The 7,908-nt window shown below is 38.6% G+C and overlaps 1 non-coding gene across 1 annotated transcript; it reads left to right on the top strand.

Moving 5' to 3' along the window:
- The first annotated feature begins 6,979 nt into the window (after positions 1 to 6,979).
- On the top strand, positions 6,980 to 7,087 carry LOC126491313 (U6 spliceosomal RNA). Its single transcript, XR_007589373.1, has one exon. It is a non-coding gene; the product is annotated as a U6 spliceosomal RNA (small nuclear RNA).
- The last annotated feature ends 821 nt before the right edge of the window (positions 7,088 to 7,908 follow it).

The raw sequence follows: 7,908 nt of genomic DNA on the forward strand, positions 1-7,908 counted from the left end.
GGCGGCGGTGGGGAAGAGACAGAAATCTTTAATAAATAAATAAATAAATAAATAAATAAAAAGTTGCCCTCTGACCACCACAAACCTGCCTTAGCACAATGAGCATTTCACACACGATAGATAGATAGATAGATAGATAGATAGATAGATAGATAGATAGATGATACAAAATAAACAATTTTTTTATTAAATAAGGTGGAACAAGAATGAAAAGAGACACTTAACATTGAGTACTGGCTTTCACACACACAAACCAACACAAATACATACAAACACATACACGCACAAAAAAGAACACAAATACAGGGTAAGGCACAAACAAAAGAATGTTAGATTTTACAACATTATGCTTTTGCAACAAATTATAGCCACTATCATCCAGAGGCCAGAAAACTATGACCCGAGCTCCAGCAGTGTATTTGGGGTTAGATTTTATGGCTATAGTTGCTGTTTTATTTTGTTTTTCTTTGCTTTATGGTACCAGGTATTGAATCCTAAGCCTCATACATACTAGTAAGTATGTTATTACTAAGCTACTTCCCCAGACAAACATCCATAGCTGGATAAGTGAGGCTGTATTGACACACAACCATTCACTCACATTGTGCACAGTTGCATTTGTGGAAATGCAGAGAAGAGTAGATGGCCATACCTGCAAGTCTAAATATAATTCTCATATGCTTTATGAAAACGTTTGACTATCTCTGCTAACTCACTAAAAATGTACATTGCTTTCAGGCATGCCTTTATCAGCAAACAGTATGTCTTCCATCACCACATTTAACAGAAGGAAAAAAGAAAAACAGTCTTCAGAAAATCGAGCCCTGTGTTGGATAGAAAATACTAGCCAAGAGTACATTCTTTCTCAAGAACAACTTCGATATGTAGGAGTTCATGACCTATGGTGCATTGCATAAGTTTACTGTTCCAGAGAAAAGAGCTATACTTTTTTTTAAGTTAGAAATCAATGGTGCAATTACTTTTATAAACATTAAGATTTATGCCCTAAATTATACACCAAATAATTATGTGATTTTTTTTTATCCAGTTAGCTAAACTCCTAAAAATGTTCTTCTTCTTTTTTTTTTTTTTTTTTTTTTTTTTGAGACAAGGTTTCTCTGTGTAGGTTTGATGCCTGTCCTGGAACTTGCTTTTGTAGACTAGGCTGGCCTCGAATTCACAGAGATCTGCCAGCCTCTGCCTCCCAGGTGCTGGGATTAAAGGCACGTGCCACCACCACCCAACCTAAAAATAGCCTTACTTGTAAGAAGTTGATAATGTGCTTGTGTAAAGAAGTTGATAATGTGCTTGCTTCACAAGCCTTAGGACCAAGCGCAATACCAAGAACCCACATAACAAAAGTCAGGAGTGGTGGTGTCTGTCCCCTTGGATTCCAGTGTGTTGGAGAGGTGGAAACAAATAAATCCCTGAGTTCACCGGCCAGCTAGGCTAGCCTGTATGGTCAGATCCAGGCCAGGGAGGGACCTTGTTTTGCTTTGTTTTTTAAAAGATGAATGGCTTCTAAAGAATGACTCCTGAAATTCAGCATGGATGTCCACAATGGACCCATACACATGCACACAAACATACACACACACACACATTTTTTTCTCATTTGTAAAATGGTATATGTGGCCATCCACTAAATAATCAGGTCACCCCATGGTCTATATGGACTTACTTGTTATTATCATTCACTGACAAAATTTACTTCTGCATCCCACCCTTTCCTTAAAACCAGTGTAATTAGTGCTTTTATCCTCAGACAACATTTGTGCCTAGGCTTTCTAATCAATAGGTGAGTGATTAAGGAAACTGTGGTGATTGTGGCCCATACATACAAGAATGTAATTTCACCTTTCTTGGACATAATTTGAAGAAAGATGCTTTAATCACTCCCTAATACAGTCTTAAATGAAGTCATACTGTCCTGTCCTGTCTTTACTTAGCATTCATAGTGACCCTTTTAAGGCGGGTGCAGCAGTGCATACATACCAATAATCTTATATTTGGGAGGCTGAGGCAGGAAAATTGCCACATGTTGAAGACTTCCCTGGGATATATAGTGAGTCCCAGGCCACTTTGGGCTACAGAGTGTGATCCTTGACTCAATACAAAACACAGTGACCATTTTGAAAATGGCATTTATTTATTTATTTAGCTTAAAAACCTCCCTTGGCTAACACTAACAATAAAAGACAAAGTAGGGGTCAAAGGCAAGATATATATATATTAGTCTACAGGAGGGAGTTGCAGTTCTCGTTCTCTTTCATCTCTTTTGTCCACTGGACTTCACAAATATTGGTTTTATTGTCCTTAGTAGACAAAGCAAGGTTTTTGCAAAGTTTACTCCTACCCCTGGTTGTTGCTTTCTTTTCCTTTTAACAGCAGATCTGAACAACATGATCCTCCTGCCTTAGCTTCCATGGTGGGGTGACAGGCATAAACTCACTTCTCATTCTCAAGGCAGAGTACTTTTTACATTACTTGGAAGCCTGATTTTCTTCTTCACATAATTTAAGAACTCAGTTCAAATGCTACCTTTTCAGTTTGTTGTTGATGTGTATGTAACTTTGTGTTTGTTTGCTTGTTTTCAGACAGGATGTCTCGAAATAGCCCAGTCCAGCATCATATTCATGATGCTCATGTCTCAGCCTCACAAGGAATTGGATTACAAGCAGACATGACCACATGTGGCTTTTCTTCACTTATACTTACAGATAAAGCAACACTAGGATTATAGAGGATGGTGGTACATGCCTGCAGTCCCAACACTTGGACAGTAGAGAGATGAGGATCCGAAGTTGAAGGCCAGCCTCTACCTAGCAAGTTTGAGACCATTCTCACCTATATGAGACCCTATTCAGACTCTCCTACCAAAGAAGAAATGTAGAATGAAAACAGACATGAAAATTCAAGTTTTCCCCTTAAGCAATGACATTGTTTTGTATGAAACTCTTCATGAGCTACTAAAGTGTCGCATTCAACTGGATGCTGGATTTGTTGGTGTTGGTGGTGGTTTTGCTCTTGTTGTTGCTTTGCTTGTTTATTTGTTTAGTTTTTTTTTTTTCAAAACAGGATTTCTCTGTGTAATCCTGTGCTGGAACTAGCTCCGTGTCCCAGGCAGCCTTCAAACTCAGAGAGTGGCATGCCTCTGCCTCCTGAATACTGTGATTAAAGGTATGCATCACCACACCTGCCTTGGAAGCTTTCTTAAAGATCTGAAGAAATGGAACTGTTGCATGGATTGCAAAAATATTTATAAACCAGTCTTTATCCATTGATGTTGGTTTTGTTTCCTTGTTTCCTTTATTGTTACTCTTGTAGGATTTGAGGTTTTGTTTCTGTTTGGTTTGGTTTTCAGTTTGTTTGGTTTGTTTCTTTTCTAGATTTTGTTTTGATTTTGATGTCTCACTTAATGCCTTGAAATCTTGAAACCCCCTTCATCAGCATCCCAAGTACTGGGATTCTGAACATTTGCTATCATGCAAGTGTGTTAAGCTAAAGTGTTAGAAAATAGTATGTCTACACGGTGTCGACTCTTACCTGCACCCAGCCTTCTGTTTCTTCAGGCCAGACTGGAAGTTTTGATTACTTAGAAATTGCAGTTCCCAATTGAGGCAAGACTTCATAGCTTTCAATGCACAGACATCTACACAACATGTCTCCTTTATACAGGAATTTATGGATTTTGAAGAATTCATGCCACTAATAAAGCTTACTCCATCACATTCACTGCACAAATATACCTGCATGAGAGAATTAAAAATGGCATATAAGCAACCCAAGAGCTATCATGACCTAGTACTGCATCATAATAGTGCTTTTTTCTATGTCACAGGGAGACAGGGTGTGGACACAGAACAGCTTTGTCTGTCCTAGGCTAGACTGTCTGTCCAGTGAGTTTCAGAGTTCCTCTTGCCACTGCTTCTCTGCCCCTTGCCCCTTACCTGGCTGCCCAGATTCAGAGTTAGAGACATTCACCGTCACACCTGGCTTTTATATGGGTGCTTGTGTTTTAAACCAAGGTTGTCATCCTTGTGCACCAGGCACTTTACCAACTGAGCCATCTCCCCTGCCTCCTTATTTTAAATAGACAGTGATGTATATGATAACAAGGTTGGTGTGAAACTGATTTGAACAAACAAGATAGTACAGGTAGAGAGCTACAGAAGAAAGGCTGTAAATAATGGGGGTTGGTCTTGCCAAATGGAGTCACTTACTAAACTGGTTATTTGCCCAAGTCTAATGGCAACCAAACACAGCCTTGTCTTGCAAACATTTTCAACTTTGAATGCCTTCCTGTCACCGAAATTGAATTCTCACCTCAAATCTGAAGCACTTAGTTACTGGCTGACGCAGCTTCATAGTTTATTTAGATATATTCTATATTAAATAAACACACATTCGACATTCTAATTTTAGACAATAGGAAAGCTAAGTGCTAAATGATTCATAGCTTCACAATTCCCTAGGCGATGCCAAAGTGAACAACTTCACTGAGACTCATAGAGACTAAAGAAAAAATCAACCCAGACCCACTATGAACTAGCTTTCGGGATTGCTCACCTGCTACCTTACATGTAGCCAGGGATTTTCTGGCACCAGAATTGTAGCTGAGTGGGAAAGAGCTCACCTAGCATGCACAAGGTCCTAGGTTAGATCACCAGCAAAAGAAAACCAGTTGTGCCCAGTAAAAAGATTATTTGAGCACTCAAGTTTGAAACAAGTCAAATCTTGTAATGAGCTGGAAACCATTAAAATGGCAAACTAATTTCAAAAGAATCTGATGAAGTAGATGGTGATAAGAAAGTCAGTAGGCTCAATGTCCTTTGCTTTACAGCTAGTATCCACTTATGAGTGACAGAAACAGAGGCAGAGGCCAGCAGCAGAGTGCTGGGCTGAGCTCCCAAAGTTCAGTTGAAGAATGGGAGAAATGAGAATATGAGCAAAGAGATCAAGACCTTGATGGGTAAACCCACTGAAACAGTCTCCCTGAGCTAATGGGAGGTCTCCAACTCCAGCCTGACAGGGAAGGAACCAACAAAGAACTGAACTAGGCCTTCTGAATGTGGGTGATAGTTGTATGGCTGGGGCAGGCTGGGGGGCCACTGACAGTGGCACCAGGATTTATCCCTACTGCTTGTACTGGCTTTTTGGAACCCATTTTATATGGAGGGATATCTTGCTCAGCCTAAATATAGTAGGGAGCAATGTGCCTTACCCTCTCTGAGGAGAAGATGGGGGTGGGGTAGGGAGTATTTGGAGGGCATGGGAGGAGGAGAGGGAGGGGGAACTGGGATTGGTATGTAAAATGAAAAAAAGACAGTTTGATTTGTTTTTAAAATAAAATGAAATAAAATAAGAAAGTCAGTAGAAGAGGCTGGAAAGATGGCTCAGTAGTTAAACGCCCTGAGCTACTGTTGTAGAGGACTCAAGTTCCTTTCCCAGCACCCATGTTGTGGTTTATAACTATCTGTAACTCCAGAACCAGGAGATCCAATGCACTCGTCTGGCGTCCTTGGGCACCAAGCATGCATGTGGTATATGGGCATCCATGCAGACAAAACATCCATATATTTTTCAAGCTTTTAAAGGACATTAAAATATGGAGGAGACAGGAAAAGGAAAATCTAGAAGGAATTTTTGGAAGAGGGTGAATAAGATAAAAAAAAATCATTGTATAAATATAAATATGTGAAGAAGAACAAATATTATATTTAACAGAAAGGGAGAGAAATGGGAAAGGGAGGATAGGAAAAAGAACAAGAATGAAAGAAAGGGGAAATAGGAGCAAAACCCACAAGGGCATCCTGACCTTACTCACACTGGAATTAAAAAGCTCCCACTCAGTGAGGATGTGAGGAACCAAACCCACTTCAAATGAAAGAACGTAAACAAAAGGTAACAGTTAAATTTGAGCTAAAGGCTAGGACTTTAGTAAGAGAAATTGTTCAGCATGCATATATACTCTGGTGGCATACCAGTGACAAAGTCTGGCAGTCACAGTGCTGTCTGAGGAGGCTTACGGTTGGCCGCTTTCTCTGGAAATATTATATATGATTAGCCCATACTTGGCCTTGTGCTGTGGGATATTTGTACACTGTGTGAAGATGTACTACTGTGACTGGTGTACTATAAAACGAAATGGCCAATAGCTAGGCAGGAGTCTATAGAAATGGTGTCCTGAGCCTAGTCAGTACCACTGTTCTGTTTTCTTCTAGCCATTCAGTGATTTGATTGCTAAAGCAGGTAAGAAGCTTTTTAATAAGGGTGGCTATCCACATCTACTGATTACCATTACCTACGTTTATGGCATACATAAACTCATTTAAAATGCTCGAGTGTATAAAGCAGTAACTGCAATATGGAATATTTGATCTATTTTTTTTTTTAGACAGGGTTTCTCTGTGTAACAGCCCTGACTCTCCTAGAACTTGCTCTGTAGATCAGGCTGGCCTAAAACTCACAGGGACTTGTCTTCCTCTACCTTCCAAGTTCTGAAAATAAAGGTGTGTGCCACCATTGCCCGGTAACTAACAGTCTTAATGACTCAGTGTTATGAATCTAGAAGAAACTGCAGGTATTTTATGGAAGTCATGGATCTAGCTAAGTGGTACAGTGCTTGCCTAGTAGCTTCAACAATCATATCCCTAAAAGCTAAAGTTAATGCTTAGACTGCAGAGATGGTCCAGCAATTTGGAGCACTTGTTGCTCTTGCAAAGGACCCAGTTTAAGTTCCCAACACTCACATGGTGGCACACAACCAGCCATGTCTCCAGTTCTGGAGCATCTGATATGCTCTTCATGGGCACCAGGCTCGCACACAGTGCATGAACATATGTGCAGGCAAAGCACACATATATTTAAAATAAAAGAACCTTTATAAAAACTTTTACAGATGGCTTATCAAAATAATCATTTACACCAAACCTAGAGATGATCTTTGGAGGACTGTGTTATTAACAATAAAATTATTGTGCTTGCTTCCACAGCACATATACTAAAATTGGAATGATAGAGAGAAGATTAACATGGCCCCTGCGCAAAGATGATCATAAAGCATTTTGTTTTGTTGTGTTTTGTTTTGTTTGGTTGGTTTTTTACATAAATAACTTCAAAAATTCTACCAAGGAACTTCTACAAATCATAAACACCTTCAATAATGTAGCAGGATATAAGATTTACTCAAAAAATCAGTACGCATCATTTTACTTTCACACTATCCCATACAAAGAACATTACCTCCATGACAACTGAAAGTAGTTCTAGAAGATGATGTGCCCTCTCCAAACAAAGTTTGTCCTCAGGGTTAGGAACATCAATTAGGGGTTGATTTTAGTTAGTATAGGGTTGAAGGTTGGGGTGGAAATTATGTATTCTCAAGGATCTCTTTGAAAAAAAGGAGGTAAATTGGATGGAATAATAGATTAGCATGAGATTACTCACACTAATAATAATAATGAGTAATAGGGTAAATACTTGTGAGCTATTATATACTGAAAATACACATTGGTATAGATTATTGTATGCTGATACAAATTCAAATTATATTGAATATGTTTCTATTTCTGTCTACAATATTTGTACACCTAGACAAAGTTATTTTGTCATATTTTATGTATGCTTCTACTTCTGCTTAAGACATTTTGTATATTGATATAATTTTAGGATATATTTATTATATTGCACTGTACATTTATACCTCTGTTCAAGATACTTATACATTGTTTACATTTTGAGATCATTGTCCTCATTTGCTGCACAGTTGTTTAAAGATTGTTTAATATTCTAATATGAAGTCTTAGTTTTTAAGTAATATAGGTATTAAGAATTATAGGTTAATAGTCATCCATGTTTGGCATACTCATAGTTAGACTACTCGGGTTCTTTAGATACATAGAGATT

This window comes from Alexandromys fortis, unplaced genomic scaffold (assembly GCF_014885135.2).
Source record: "Alexandromys fortis isolate MF-2015 unplaced genomic scaffold, M_Fortis_MF-2015_v1.1 scaffold_180, whole genome shotgun sequence".
Classification (NCBI taxonomy): domain Eukaryota; kingdom Metazoa; phylum Chordata; class Mammalia; order Rodentia; family Cricetidae; genus Alexandromys; species Alexandromys fortis.